This window comes from Mixophyes fleayi, chromosome 4 (assembly GCF_038048845.1).
Source record: "Mixophyes fleayi isolate aMixFle1 chromosome 4, aMixFle1.hap1, whole genome shotgun sequence".
NCBI classification, from domain to species: Eukaryota; Metazoa; Chordata; class Amphibia; order Anura; family Limnodynastidae; genus Mixophyes; species Mixophyes fleayi.
This window is the reverse complement of record NC_134405.1, coordinates 95,514,118-95,529,710: the sequence shown is the minus strand read 5'-3', so window position 1 is coordinate 95,529,710 and position 15,593 is coordinate 95,514,118. Positions and strand designations below refer to the sequence as shown.

Here is a 15,593-nt window from a genome sequence, read left to right as displayed (position 1 = left end):
GCATTTTCAGAGAGTGGTGGTGAGTAAATAAGGCTACAGAAATATTGAAACATTTATCAAAAATATATAACTATGTAACATGATTCTAAATATTTGTTATTAAAGATACGGTACCTCTGGGGGTTAAGTTATTATGCAGTGACAAACCAATGCATATGCATTACTGTTTCTATTTTACACCACAGTTTGTTTCAGCAGCTTGTACAATGTAGCAATGGAGGACTACAGCTGCCATCTCCTAGTTCATCAATGAATGTTCTAGAGCAGGGCTTCTAATCATTTGTTAATACTTAGGGAATGTTCGCCTAAAGTGCAGTTGTTTATACTGAGTACCCCTTAGTGTACATTTATTCAAAGTAACCCCTAATCTGAGTAAATTTGTACCCACCTTATTCATTTATTTTTGAAAATATTTTACTAATAAATACTGCAATTAATGTTATATTTAGCAGACTGAAATATGCCTTAAATGTATCTATCTGAGGTACCCTTGGGCCTAGGTTGTAGACCAGTAATAGACAACATTATATTTTGAATGGTTTCACTAGTGTTCCTTGGTGCTACAAGTGGGATGCACCTTCTCCAAGGACCATTACGTCACATTATGAAATCAGGGCACAAGCATAAATTGTTCAAAAAGCCAGAAAATTAAAATGGATTGGAGAAGTACTGATTTCATCCACCTGTGGTGTAAGTTTGTGCCACTCCTTCCACCTTAACAGTGTTCTAAAAAGGCTTAAAAATACATATGAGTGTTTGTCATATAAGACGTCAGGTACAGGTGTGGAATATCAGTACTGCCTTTGTTTTTTCGCTCCTGGGTGCAGGAAAAACACCATGGTATCTGGACATAGCCTAAAACATCTTGAGACATCCAGGGGAAATGCATTCGAATATGTACAGTCTTCAACACTTCCTGATCATTTAAATATCTTGTACTATAAAATAAAATATTGTATACATGCACCTAGCAGTGATCAACAACCCCTCCACATAGGTCTATGCATCATGACAAAGGTTTGTACTCCATTCAAATTCACACTCTCTTAAAAATAGGCACATTCAAATACAATGTTATAATTTCCCAAATGCACTTGTGCGCCTCTTACTCAGCACTACCCGTTTCCATAGGACTTCTATTGTGTTTAATATACTGTATCTGATAATACAATCTCAAATGCAGACATAATTAATAAGAATTATGCTTGATGTAGCAATAAGGCAGTTTAAGAAATTGCAATGACTAACTCTGGCAATTAACAGTGCCATATGTCTTTACTGTTTTATTCAGTCAAAGACAAAATGTTAGTCTTGAAAGCATCCAAAGCATAACCAGCTAACGTTTAATCAAAGATGACTCAAACTGTGCTAACACTTTACTAGGATTTTACTAGGCTGCATTTACCTGCTCTCTATAATTTAGATGCATCTGAATGTGTACTTTAAGCACTGACAGTTTTTACAGGATATGTCATCAGGTTGGCTCCCACAAAATAAAATAATATAGTTCAAACCACATGGAACCATTCCACTTGTCAGTCACTTTTAAAAGGTTCCCAGTGCACTTAACGCAGCCAAACTACAAGAGCAAGACATTTAACTAAAAACATGCATATAAAATCATTAGTTAAAATATTGTAATATTGCAATGATGATTTTATGTGTGTGCAAAACACAGAGGATTTTAGCAAAAATGGCCATTTCCATAGAATGTTAAAATGAATATGTTTCTAATAAACATTTTTGTAATTTATATAACATTTATGGAAACTGTTTTCCAAGTAAGACTGTGGTGTTACCCATTCAACCAATCAGATTCTCTCTCTCAATTTTCTACTACAGTTTATAAAATGAGAACAAGTGCCTGATAGGTAGCCAAGGGAACACCACCTTTTCTACACACCTCTAAGTGGCTTTCACAGGTTTCCCCCACCCGAGTGCATCAGAAATCTGCTCCCATATTTTAAAGAACAGAAAGAAATGGGGCCAGATAAGATATTTTACCAGTTTGCAGACATAATACAAAGGGTGGTATCACACTAGCACTAGAGTTTTTACAGGCAGAAAACTGCTATTGTTGCTAGTGCTTCAAATTGCCAGAGTGATACCACCCTCTCTAGTATATAATAGGGATATTATTCTACAGACTTGTTTAATTATTCCGTTATATAACTAGGGTTGATAAAATAACAGAACTCAGGAGCCAGTCAGTTAAATTTCGGAGCCAGCACAATCTGTTAAGGAGCTGGAGAACGTGTGTCAGTTGACTTCAAAATAAATGATATATACACAAAAGTAAGGCAAAATATGTAATATTTTAAGGCCGTGGCACATAGTATTTTTCCAGCTCTGTTCTATGCACTATATACCCTATGAAAAAAGCAGTACACAGGTTTTTTTCCCCCATAACACTGGATAATCATGGACGTGGAAGGACATGCCCTTTTTTAACTTCCTCAGCAGACCAGTATATTGGGAAGGCTCCCATGTGAACAAATTGTAACTTTTATGAAGGGTCTTTAATGCATCAGTGTCACCCCCAAAGTCCCTTTTTGGACTATCAGTGGAGAAACAGAACTCAGCACTGGCAGATTAAAATCATCTGTGTGCACTAAACCTTATATTATCCATTTGTTTCTGCTTAAAACAATAATACCCTAAACACAAAATGGACTGTGGATGGCTAGGTGCATGTGCGTCATTTACCTGATGAGGAGATAGCACCAGGATGCACTAGGGGAAGAAGGCAAGCTGGCAGGTTTAAAGTGATGCCCTGGGCAAGTTTCTGCTGGGAAACCTTGGGTCCTGGCATTCATGTGGATGTTACTTTGACACGTCCCACCTACCCAAACATTGTTGCACACCAAGTACATCCCTTCATGGCAACAGTATTCACTGATGACAGTGGCCTCTTTCAGCAGGATAATGCGCTCTGCCACACTGCAAAAATTGTTCAGGAATGGTTTGGGGAACATGACAATGGTTCAAACTGTTGTCTTAGCCTCCAAACTCCCTAGATATCAATCAGATTGGCCCTACTTTGAAACTCTCAGGGCTTAAAGGATCTGTTGCTAACCTTTTCTCCATGTTGCACCATTGCACCTCGATGATCTGCCCAAAACACATTAAGGTGTACACCTACTCTCTGCACTTGGTAGCAGCCTCCGCAATGTAAAGACTTTATTGTGCGGAAAGGTGCAAAAATCTTTAGGAGGAGCACTGTGCAAAATTGTAAATGTCATATCAAAGTCCAACCCCCTCCCACTTTAGGTTCTCCAATATCAATTTACCCATAAAATATTTCTTAGTTTAACCTTATATATTGTATGGCTTAACTTATGAGAGTGAGGGGATATCTGCACTGTTTTCATCATCTATATTACTTTGCATGTATATAACAGTTCCCAAGTATAACACACTGCTTAAAATTAAATTTAAAAAAAGACAATATGCCTCCCCGCCTCCCCACAAAAAACTCTTCAACCAGGCCCTGCACTAGTAAGCTTGGGTTAGTTGCCACTATAACAAGGAGACTAGGAAAAAATGTAGATGTTACCTATAGCAACCAATCAGATTCATTTTGCAGAATACACTAAATAAATGACAGCTAGAATCTGATTGGTTGCTATAGGCAACATCTCCACTTTTTCAAATCCGCAGTTTAGTAAATATACCCCTTGATCTCTGCTGGCTCTGAGCTGGAGCAGAATTCAAGTCTGTTTGCAGAGTTGGCAAGGGCATGGACATGCGCGGCAAGGAACATCCCCAAGAATAGCTCTACAATCCATTATGTCATTACAATAATATTGATCTGCAAAGTATAATGTCGGTTGTGCATTGCTCCGCAAAATGATTCGCAGTGCTGCTCATACTCTGTATACTGTCAGGAATATCTTCACTTTTTTCAACTCCTTCCCTCTGCACACCCCTGCTCCTTCACAAATGTCCCCATCTTACTCGCACCCATCTTAACTATGCCCATGGGTGGAAATCTAGGTGCATTCGCGCAAATCAAGGCACTAGTGGGTCTAAAGCTGTATTTGCATGGGATAATGCCATTATGAACTCCACAAATGACCTGCAGTCAGTGTAGTGGACATTTAAATTTTAACACAAATTTACACTTCAATATTTATTTTCTAATTTGTCCAAAAGAAAAGTATTACTTTTCTTTTTTCTGATTTTTTAAGGCTCTACCAGAGCATTCATATGCATCCTTAATAAACTAACAATAGCAAAAAGCGTAGTGATGACTGAGGGTAAGATACTCCATGTCCCTCCATCTGCAAATAAGTTAATCCACATGCCTACCTAAATTCTTCTATCTATTATTTCCACTGCCCTGCAGCTTCTTTGCCAGATAAATGCTGAATTAACCAGACAACTCAAACCCCCCCCAGCCCCCTTGCACTTGTATGTTTTTCAGCTTGCCTGCCCTCATTTTCAATGCTTGAGTAGGGATTTCTCTATTTGTTAGCGAAACAATGCAAGTTCCCAGGGCTGTCTTATGATGACATCACTGTTGCTCAAGGAAAAAGAAAGAGAAGGAGGCTGGCAGGAGGTGTTGGGGGTATTGCATAATGCAATTTCGATCATGGGAAATTGAAAGCAGCTGCTTGAAAAGTGTCTGTGCCAGCAGTTTGTAGATTTGATGCACTGACAGAAAGGCTTCAGTGATAAAATATAGAACACGTGTCATAGAGTGTTCAACACGGTAACTCGTAAAATGAAAGTCACCTATTAAATCATAAATTGTACATAAAACTGACTGGATGCCAGTATACTCTGCTGCCTTTTACCTCCTCATTATATGTGGGTTTTCTTTCTTAATAGATCTGTCATTGCCACGTTAACCCACTGGTATCGTAGTATTAGGATTTTAGAGATGGTATAGTTGACATCATCATCATCACCATTTATTTATATAGCGCCACTAATTCCGTAGCGCTGTACAGAGAACTCATTCACATCAGTCCCTGCCCCATTGGGGATTTTCAGTGGCAGGGATAGGGTTCCTTCTTAGACCAGGTATTGTGATAGCATTAAACGCCAGTAAAAAAATGTATGTTAAATGTAAACGCATTTGTCACTAATGTATAGGCCTCCACAATACACCTACATAAACCCATGTGCCTGGAAAAAGACGTGTACCGAAAGCCAGAAAACAACTGAAATGCTAGAGGATGCAGGTAATAATGGTATCTCGTCTCATAACCATTTGCATGCATGTTACCAGCTTCAAAAACAAATTAATACCAGTAGGTAACAGGTCATACACTGCTAGAATCCTTGCTAGACCTTCTCTCTTTTGCATAGACCTCGGTTAGAGAATAGCAGCAAGCAAAGTAGGGACATCGTAAGGGAAAAGGGGCACAGAGGAAAACATTAAACAAGTGTATACTTTTTATATATCAAATGCATAAAGGTTTCATCCATGTATAGGCATGATTGTTGTACCTGATGAGTGACCTCTCCCATAATCTGAGGCACCTGAAATATGTATAATTGTTATAAACAGCAGTCTGAATATTTATATATTTTTGTTCCTTGGAAAAGCTTTAGACAGACACATTTGTGCTATGTAACTTATGTTAGGTAACCACCTAGTAATCTGCTGGTCATGTGAAATAACAGAGAGAGTTAATGTAATCTGCCAAATGAGGCCCATGCTAACTGCATGCCTCAAAATAAGTTGTCTGTATCTCTTTGTCAGTAAGAAAGCTGCAAGAGGTCATCTGATCAGTAAATTTATGCTTCTCATATGCACTGCAATATAGCAGCCAATCGGTCAATTTGCCCAATATCGCCATACCGTGTTTTGCCAAACATTACCCAGATACCTGATAATGAGCCTATTGAAATCGCAATATTTGTCAATAATGCTTTTGGCCTGTCCATACAGTCATCTTTCAACCGCAGTGACACCAGAAATGGTCTATCCTCCTGATCCAGGAGCCAAATTGCCAGATCTCATCTATGCCTACCTATGTGTGTGGCCAAAATGGAGATTAATCGCATCTGTGGCTGTAATTACTATTCCGCTGTTCATCCCTGCAACCTGACCTAGAGCCTGCAAGTATCTGACTTATTCTCTGCAAAGAGGTCTGTAACTAAAACGTTTGAAATAATTACTTTTTCATTCATCAAAATTCACAATATAATCAGGGAAGCAGAGCAAATATTTTTCCTGCTGTATTCAACAACATGACCTGACCTGTGGACATGCTAAAATACCATTTTAAATTGTATTTCATATTGTCAATACATGTTAAGTTATGCTGCATGTAGAATAATTAAGAAAAAAAGAGCATAGAATCAGATGCAGCATAGAAAATGAATGGTCCTGCACAATTGGTTAAAGTTACCAGGGACAAATCTTTAGAGTCCAGGATTTCAAAATAGACATAATCAGCAATAATATAATTTTACCTATATATTTATTAACATTTGGATAAAAGAAGAAATGCCTGGCAACAATGGCTCCATCCGTGCATTGTGAATTTCCTAGTTTACGGTTCAAAGGCTTTCCTAGTATAAACATCACTGGAGTTCCATATGCACAAAAGAACTTCTATGCAAACCTCTTCACTTACCTCTGTTGCAGTAATAATACCATACAGGTGCGAGGTATGCACATAAAAGTGTGTTCCTTTACTGATTCAATTGAACTAGATAGAATGAGTTCCTTAGAGGAAAATGATGGAGGAGCATCAAACTGTCTGGAGAGAGCATCAGCCTTTTAATTTTTATTACCAGGTCGATAATTAACATGAATCGAGGCACCTTACAAATAAATAATGATGATGATTATGACAATGATGACAATGATGAATGTTAAAGCAGGCAAAGAAAAATGTTCATCTAGCTTGTCAAACGGTAAGATGTCTTGCTGTTTTAAAATACTCAATATTTTAGCTATTTGTGTAAATGGTTAACGAACTGTGTGGTTCCTCAAGCGAATGTTGGAAAAAGACCTTATGGCCAATAATCCTTTATCTCCGATACTACCATTGCATTCTGCTGGTAAGAAGCTCTGAAAGATAAAGGTACAGAGTTGGATGATCAACTAAACTCTTCTCCACTAAGAAAGAATGCCCCCTAAAGCAGTATCTGATGCATCTACCTCCATGATGAATGGTTGATGTGGATCTGGATGTATCAAGATGAATGGTGAAGTCAAGGCCTTTTTCAATTTAGTGAAGGCTTCCTGATGTCCATTGAAAGATGAAATTCTTATGCATTAAAGCAGTGTTTGGGAGCCACAGGTGGTGGAAAAGTTGCATAGGAACCATCTATAGTAGGTGAAATCCACAAACTGATGAACAACTCTAACATCAGAGGGCACTGCCCACTGGTCTATGGCCTGGATCTATGATGGATCCATTTGAATTCCTTGGTGGGACACTACATGTCCTAGAAAATCCATTATGTCCTCCTCAAAGCACATTTTTTTAGTTTGGCATTCAAATGATGTTGACAAAGGTGTGCCAAAACAACCCTGATGTGTTTCCTGTGCGTCTGTAAATCTTCGGATTATATCATGATGTTATCTAGATAGACAACCACAAATCAATACAAACAATTTTTAAATATGTCAAAGACAAAATCTTGAAAGGTGGATGGACTGTTACAAAGAGCAAAAGGCATTACTATTATTACTTGCTTATGTTTATCTGATTTAAAGCTCTATAGTCCATGCAGGGTCAAAGGTATCTGTCTTTCTTTCCGCCAAAAATATAAGGAAGGGGAGGTAGAATACCGAATAAAATGTCTTTTAAGATTTTTGACCAGATATTCTCTTAATACTTTCAACTCCGGTTCTGGTAGAGCATAAATTTGTCCCAATAATACAGTCAATATGACCAATGAGGGGGTAACTTGGCCGCATTAACTTTATGCGTTCCTGTGATAGGCTGGAGGAAGATCTGTCAAATCCAGTGGGACCACAACCACAGCTCTACCCCCCCCCCCCCCATGGTGTAAATAACCATATCTTGAGGGAATGCTGGAATACAATGTTGCATGCAGTATGTAAACAAAAAAACTCATGATTTTATCAGTCCAGTTAATACTAGGAGCATGCAGCACTTGTCACAGAATGCCTAAAACAATCAGAAAATGCAGACAGCTGACTAAATCCAAACTGAGCAATTCCCAGTGTTAACCATGAATTTGGACCTCCAGTGGCAGGGTCTCCATGGTGACAGGACCAGAAGCATTGGAATGTCTCTTGATGATCTCCAGGAGAAATGGAACCTCCTTTTTGATGAGAATGATAAGATGTTGTTACACGAAGACCTCATCCATGAAGTTTCCAACAGACTCCAAATTATTCTGGCACCTTAAAGGTTTTTAAGTACTGAAATCTATAGCGGTAAGGAGACACAGCATTTGTCTATGGCTGTAACGAAAATCACATTAGTTACTTTGGAAAGGGGGTGTATTATAGTAGCCCAGAGATACCCCCTTTATAATGTCTGGTTCTTACCCTGGGTCTTCTGCAGAGGGCACACTCCTGGAGGGAATTATTAGCACTACCACATTATAAACATAGGTTACTTTCATGTTGCAGTACCTCTCTTTATTGGAAATAGGACCCAAAATGATGATATTTTCATGGGTTCTTGTTCATTTACAATAAGCCGTTCTTGTTGAGCCAACCCTGGCACTTTAAGATGCATGCCTACTCTGGGCTTGTAGGAGACGCCTCTGCAAAAAAGAATTGCAGCTAGGTGTGCAGGGAGGTAATAGTCAGTATAAGAGTCCTTAAAGCAAAAACCTAGATACGAAAATGACCTACATATGGAGATTACCTTTATATTAATAGGAATAAGCTAAGACTTGGGGTTTGCTAAAAGAACATAAAAAGATAAAGGGATAATTAAACTGTGTATACATTTTTTCACTAATCTAGACTCAATATGCCCAAAAAGTGAATTCTGTCAATAAAAGACATGAACAACATTCACACTGGTTAGATACAGATTTGAGCAGGTTGTATCTAACAGTCACTGTATGTAAATAATCGTATATGCAATCCTCAATATATCCCCATCGCCTCATCATCAGTTTCATGTTAAAATCCGTGAAGAATGAGTGACAGAGGAGCTCTAACATCCTTTTATACAACTATAGACATGTGACATTCGTTAATGCTTGCTGATTGGCTTCGTTATGTTCCATGTGCGTCCTAATTCTCCAGTGGGCGTAATGTATTCAATACCGATATTAGAATCAGATGAATCAATTCACCCATCTCCTTTAATAACAGCCATTTCATGCTATGTTTGTTTTCTGGGGTCACCCCCCAGTACCACCGTTCTGTGAATAACATCATTTTTAATAAATAATAACTTGCCAGCAACTGATTATTCAGTTTTGTTCTTATGCACTCAAGCATCTTATGCTGTCCTGCTTTGTGCACAGTCAAATTAGGGGGAAGAAGTGTTCTTGTATGTAGTTTTTGAAGAGTTGCTGTTCTTGCTATAGAACAATGCTTAGCAAAGCCAGCAGAGCCAATTATTTGGGGTTGGTTGCAGAGCTAAACCTGCCTCCTGCACTTAGAAAGGGAGGTTAGGAGAATGTCGGGGAGGACTGACTGTCTAATTTGTAATACCAAATAAAATGCAAACAGGGCACCAACATGTGTGGGTGGGAGAACAATGTTCTTTAGCACATGTAATTCATTTAGTAATTCTACACTTGATAGGACCTTTATAATGGAAAAGAGAAATTACAAAATATTAAGGATGATGGAATGAAAGGGGAATCTAGTATATGGGCGTCACATGATGGGCATCTCAAATGACTCTGTCTATGAAATCCTTCAAAAAGTCAAACAGACTCCTAATTTCTATAAGGTTACACAATACATACTACATTTTGCACCATTGTCAAACACTATACAATCTCATTTACCCCACGAGATTGTAAGGAAGTTCATGCCGTTTAAAATATTTAGCATACAGAATTAGATGTAATTTAACTATAGACAGTCCTGCCTTGCAAATGCAATGAGCAGGACGCCTCTCAGAGTGAAACAGCATCCTCATACATCACTGATCCAATCTCTTTCTCTACTCTTGGCTGATGTCCCATCTTAAGTGCTAATTTTCGTCCACAATAACCTCCACTCCAGAACAGGAAATTACATACAATTTAGCACCTGGCCTCTTCTAACGCCTATAGAAAATTGATGAAAGTTGTGATGTTTTGTGGTATTCCCAGGATCCCAGCTTGTACACATTGCTACAGATATGCTAAAGTCAGATGGGTGGCTGGCGCTGAAGAAGAGGTTGCCCTATGTCAGTCAGAGGCTGTAAACTATCCCCTGTTCCCACCACAATGTCTCCTCATTATAGGGTTAATGCGGATGTGAACTTTGAAAAAACCTTCAATTTTTCCAGCCAGAAATGTGTTTATTAGTGGTTGCCTTGTTCATTAGCTGATTCCTTGCAGCTGCCTAATTATGGTCACCATTAAGTACACCAGCTTCCCCACCCCACAACACTCAGCCATTACACTATTAGTAATTACACGTTTTTCTTCTAAATCTGCCATTCTCACCTGGGGGAAGAAGTAAACAAGGTGCAGCTGCAATGATGACTTTAGAATATATTAAGAGTCCACATTGTTAAACCTTCCTTATCTTTAAAACAAAATAAAATAAAATATTTAAGTCCTGAAATATGCACCTTTTGATAACAATGGAAGTGACCAGAACACCAGATGTTCATTGTTGAAAGAATGAATACTGCCCTATCATTGAGCTAAGAGCTGGCAATTAGATCACCGCAATAGCATTGAAGAATATGTTTTAAAGGTTACTCTACCCGAACTAATGGGAGACCACTGTGGTAAGCACAGCTGCGTGAGACTACAAAAACACTAATATGAATGATTTTTATAAAAAAAAAAAAAGATAAGCGTGTGTTCTCCTAGAATAAAATATCTCTAGTTAATGTTACGTTAATGTTTAACAACTAAGGTGCTAATAAAAAACAATAACACAAAAAAACCCTGCCACATTTCATGTCTACAAACACTAAATGGCTCCAAGATATTGCATATATTGTCCTAACAATGATTTTGGGGATGGACTGTTTCTTAGCAACAGATGGCAATTCTAATGACTTAAGGCTGTTTACAGTGAATTTGACTTTACCAAAAAAATAGTGTAAAAATGAAATCTTACATTTTTTATAAAATAGCATTCTGTACGTGGAAACAGTGGAAATAAATTAAAATTAAATAAAAGTGAAACACAAAGGGCCTGACTCATTAAGGAATGCAAATGCCGACACATGCTGTGTTTTGCGTTAGATTTCACTGCACATGCCCAGAAACTAACTATACGGCAGTGAATGCATCCGATTCATCTTCAATCGCAAAGGACACTTCCGACAGCCTATGATTTCATGGGGTGGAACTTGGAGGGGAAGGAACATATGGACGTATTCCATGTCAGTAAGGGTGAGCCAAGCTCAAGCGCATGCAGCACTGCCTGATTCAAGCATCTCCCTCTAAGGTACAAGTTTTAGTAGTCATTAGTACCATCCTAATAAATGTATTTCATGTAAAATGAAAAATGAAAAAAAAAAAAATTTTAAAATGTATTTTTCAATAATGACTATTATTAACAGGTGAGAATAATTGATTTTTTTTTCTGTGCGGTCTGCTGGAACTTTATATTCCACATATGTATTGTACGTATTCTGCAGTGTATTGTGTCTGTCTCAACGCGGCAAGTGCCGTATATGTAGAGTGTACATGCACAATATATCAACATGCACAATATATCAAGTTTCATGGGATGTGATATTTCGGTTGGTTTCATGTTAAAAAAAACAAAAACAAAATATACTCCACCAGGCCAACTGAACATGCTTTGAATCTTCCATGCAAATCTTGTTTGTATAAAATTTGGCCCAGCGTTATACTGTATGGTTATTGAGAGCCTCAGATGGTAATTGCTTTAGTTATGGTATATACATTATATGCATGCATACATTACTTACTTAGTGCCACTAATGTATACAGTGCCTTACAAGATTACAACTCATAGGCAAGGTAAAATGTGCAAAACGTAAGCAGGGCCGGTTTGTGCACCCACGCCCCTGTTGACCACCCCTCTTTCCATAGGTTCTGCTGTCCCTCGTTTTTCACCTTGTGTGGAGCAGGGGCAGGTGTGGCAGCTTCTCATCAAGGGAAAGTGGCACTAGGACGTGATATCACAGCCCATGACTGCACACCAAGCCAGGGCTAGCACCACCATTAGGCAGATTTAGACAGCTGCCTAGGGGGCAGCTCTGGGGCGTCCGAACTGAGGCTGGATACAAACATTAATAATGTCTCTGAATGAGATTTTGCTAGTACACTTAATGCTGGCGGCAGCCCCCGGCCTCCACGCATCTTGTATATTACAATGCCACAGATAATCTCTGTCCTCAGAGGAGATAAGGACAGAGCAACAGCTACTGTGAATAGCAGCATCTCATCTGAGCCAGCAGCAGTAGCCACAGCTACTAGACATTAATATAGATAGCAACAGCACTGTGCACCCATACTGTATAAGTAAAGGTCATTTACTTGAGGAGTCTAATGTAATTCAACAGTCATCTAAATGACATCTGTACACCATTAAGCTGTTTATTTATTAAAAGCTTGTGGGCAAGAGGGCAAAAAACGTTGGTTGGCAAGCTGGTGGGTAGGGTGGTCATTTGAGATAAAAGTTAGTGGACAGGTGGACATGTGTGACAAAATCTGATGGCCAAGGGGGCATTTGTAACAAGAGCTGATGGGCAGTGGAATGTGAGAAAAGCTGGTGGAATAGAGGTTGCATGTGTGACGAAAGCTGATGGACATTGGGTGGCATGTGTGAGAATATAACTGGTGGGCAGATGGGCATGTGTGAGAATAGATGGTGGGATGAAGGCATTTGTGAGGATAGCTGGTGGGCAGCGGGGGACATATCAGAGTGTAACAGATGTGTGATACCAATGTAATGTGTGTTATGTCAGAGAGACATGTGTATAGTGATCAGTGTATATAATAACTTCACCACTCTGAAGAATATTATGTACAGCTTCTACAATTTATTGGAGTATAGATTTCACAATTTTATACATGATTAGGAAGCGCAAGTTATGAAAAATAGTAAAGTGTTTTAGTATACAGTGAGCTAGTAAATTGGCTGGGAATAAGGGAAGCTTGCTACATTAAAAGAAACAAAATTACATTACAGTGTTAGGACTATGGCGATTTAGATAAGCTTTTAGAAACGGAGTAATATAGGTCTTCACCTTTAGCAGCCACCTTACCTGTACAGCTGAAGGTTCTCGGATGCCCCCAGGACTTAACTGTAGGGTAGTAGAAGCTTATCAGTATAACCGTAGTGCAGGGGGGAGGAAACTGGATTACTGGAGGCAGGTACCGTGGGTAAAAGGCCAAAGGTCATAGGTCAGTAGCGAGCAGGAAAGCTGAGAAACAGGCTGCAAACACAGCATTTCCAAGAAATAGGTAGAGGTCCAAGGGCACAGGAATTCAAGCAAGGTCCAAGAAACAAGCCAAAGGTCACAACAGGTAATCAAGTCAACGATAGCAGGGTATCCACAGGAACAGGAAAGCTGGTCAGCAATTTGTGCAGCACTCAGAACGCTATAAGGCATGTGAAGCCCTCTCTGCCTTACATACATGTCTGGACCAATGAATTAAACAGTAACACACACGCGCACAGCTGTCAGTTTAGCCAGGCCGCGGAGGTGAAGCTGAGAGCATCCCAGCTGTTGCCCTGGTAACAGCGGGAATGAGGAAACCGGAAGTGACATCCTGGCTATCAGGGCAAGAGCCAGGATGCAACTACAACCATCAACAGACGAATCGCCGCAGCGGCGACTAGTGAATTGCGACACAGTGAAATTGTGAACAGACAGTAGTATTGGCTGGTTAAGGGATGGAATGCACATATATTATTGCTGTAAACTTGATTGTAGTATTAATAAAGTGTGAAGTAAGTTAGATAGTAAATAATGATTAACACTATATAATGGCTGGGGGAAGGGGGAATAACAGACTGAATAAATATGTTTTTAAAAGAAAAAAATGGATGTAAATGACACAAATAGAATAACAAAACAAATCAAAATAAATGAGCAGACAATGTTAATAATGTTTTTTGAAGTAGGAGGCTATGGGATATATATAAGAATGAACTTGGTGGCAAACATGGAAGTATATCACAGGTGCAGAAATAAAGGTCTTACATTAAAAGACTTTCCCTATCACATCTTTTTATCAGGCACCGCCCCCGCTTTCACTCTGCCGTTCAGGGACGGACACCGACTTCCTGGCCGGCATGTCTGTTGCCTAGCAAGACATGATTTCCAGCTTCCTTCTTGCCAGCCTGTGGGGTTCCCTGGTGAATATCGGAGGCATGTTAGACTCCACTCCTCTTTGCTCAGTAGTGCCAACTACTGGTAAGTAGCTGCCATCAACATCATTGTGATCCTGACAGTATACTCTGGCCATAGATGGTACTGGTGAACTCTCTGCCCGAGATTTGCTTCAACATCTAACACGTTGGGTAGATCAGCAAGAATCTATTCAAGCACAACTTTTGCAGTGTTTGTAAGGCCTAGCTAACTGCCTCGACTGACTTCAAGGAACCCTGGTGTTTCCTGCTGCTCTTACAGTGTCTGTTGCTCCTTTTGCTTCTGTCACTTCCCTGCTACAGCAGCCAACTTTTCAGGGAATTTGCGTATCCCTCCTCCTGACAAGTATGATGGGGATCCGAAGAAGTGTTCGGGATTCTTGAATCGGTGTGCTATCCAATTTGAACTGTCTCCTGGTAATCTCTCATCCAAAAGAGCTATAGTGGCATACATGATTTCTTCATTAACAGGACAGACAATTGCCTGGACATCTCCTCTCTGGGAGCATAACAACACCATTTTGCAAAACTCAGACTCCTTCATTGAGACTTCAGGAATAACTTTGATGAGCCCAGCCAAGTCTCCTCTGCAGCCTCCAGCATTTTAAAACTTTGCCAGGGGACTCTTGCCTCCAAGTGGAACAATGAGGCCTTGGTATTTCTGGCAGGCTCTTGTGGATCGTATCAAAGATGAACGGGCTTTTAGGGAACACCCTTCTGACTTGGACAGATATGCGTTTTAAGGGAGCTCAACCAAGAGAGAGAGAACACTCTCACTGTCTAACTCCACCCGGGTTTCAAAATCTGACCTTGGCTCCTGAGGAACCCGTGAAGATTAGTCGGTCTCACCTTACTCAGTAGGAGCGTGAGAGACACTTCAAGAACAACCTGTGCCTCTTTTGTGCCGAACCAGGTCATCTCTTGTCCAACTGTCCCAAGAGGCCGGGAAATGCAAGATCCTAGTTGATTCCAGGGAGGCTGGTTTAGGATTCAAAATACTTGCTCCCTATATGCGAGACTCTCCAGATTTTACACTCTTTTAAAGGTCCTGTACCTTTATTGGCTTTTTTGTACTCTTGGTCGAAGAGCTTGGTCAACCCTTGTCGTTGATGGCCGTGGATGGCATTTGGGTTATCATTGGTTCCACTTCCAAGATTACACATCC

The 15,593-nt window shown here is 39.7% G+C and overlaps 1 long non-coding RNA gene across 1 annotated transcript in view; it reads right to left on the bottom strand.

Annotated features, from left to right (window-relative positions):
- The window catches only part of LOC142149913 (uncharacterized), a 48,111-nt gene extending 34,631 nt beyond the window's left edge, over positions 1 to 13,480 (bottom strand). Inside the window, exon 1 of the long non-coding RNA XR_012690921.1 lies at positions 13,320 to 13,480. This is a non-coding gene — a long non-coding RNA (uncharacterized LOC142149913). The remainder of the gene's footprint in view (positions 1 to 13,319) is intronic.
- Positions 13,481 to 15,593: the final 2,113 nt, after the last annotated feature.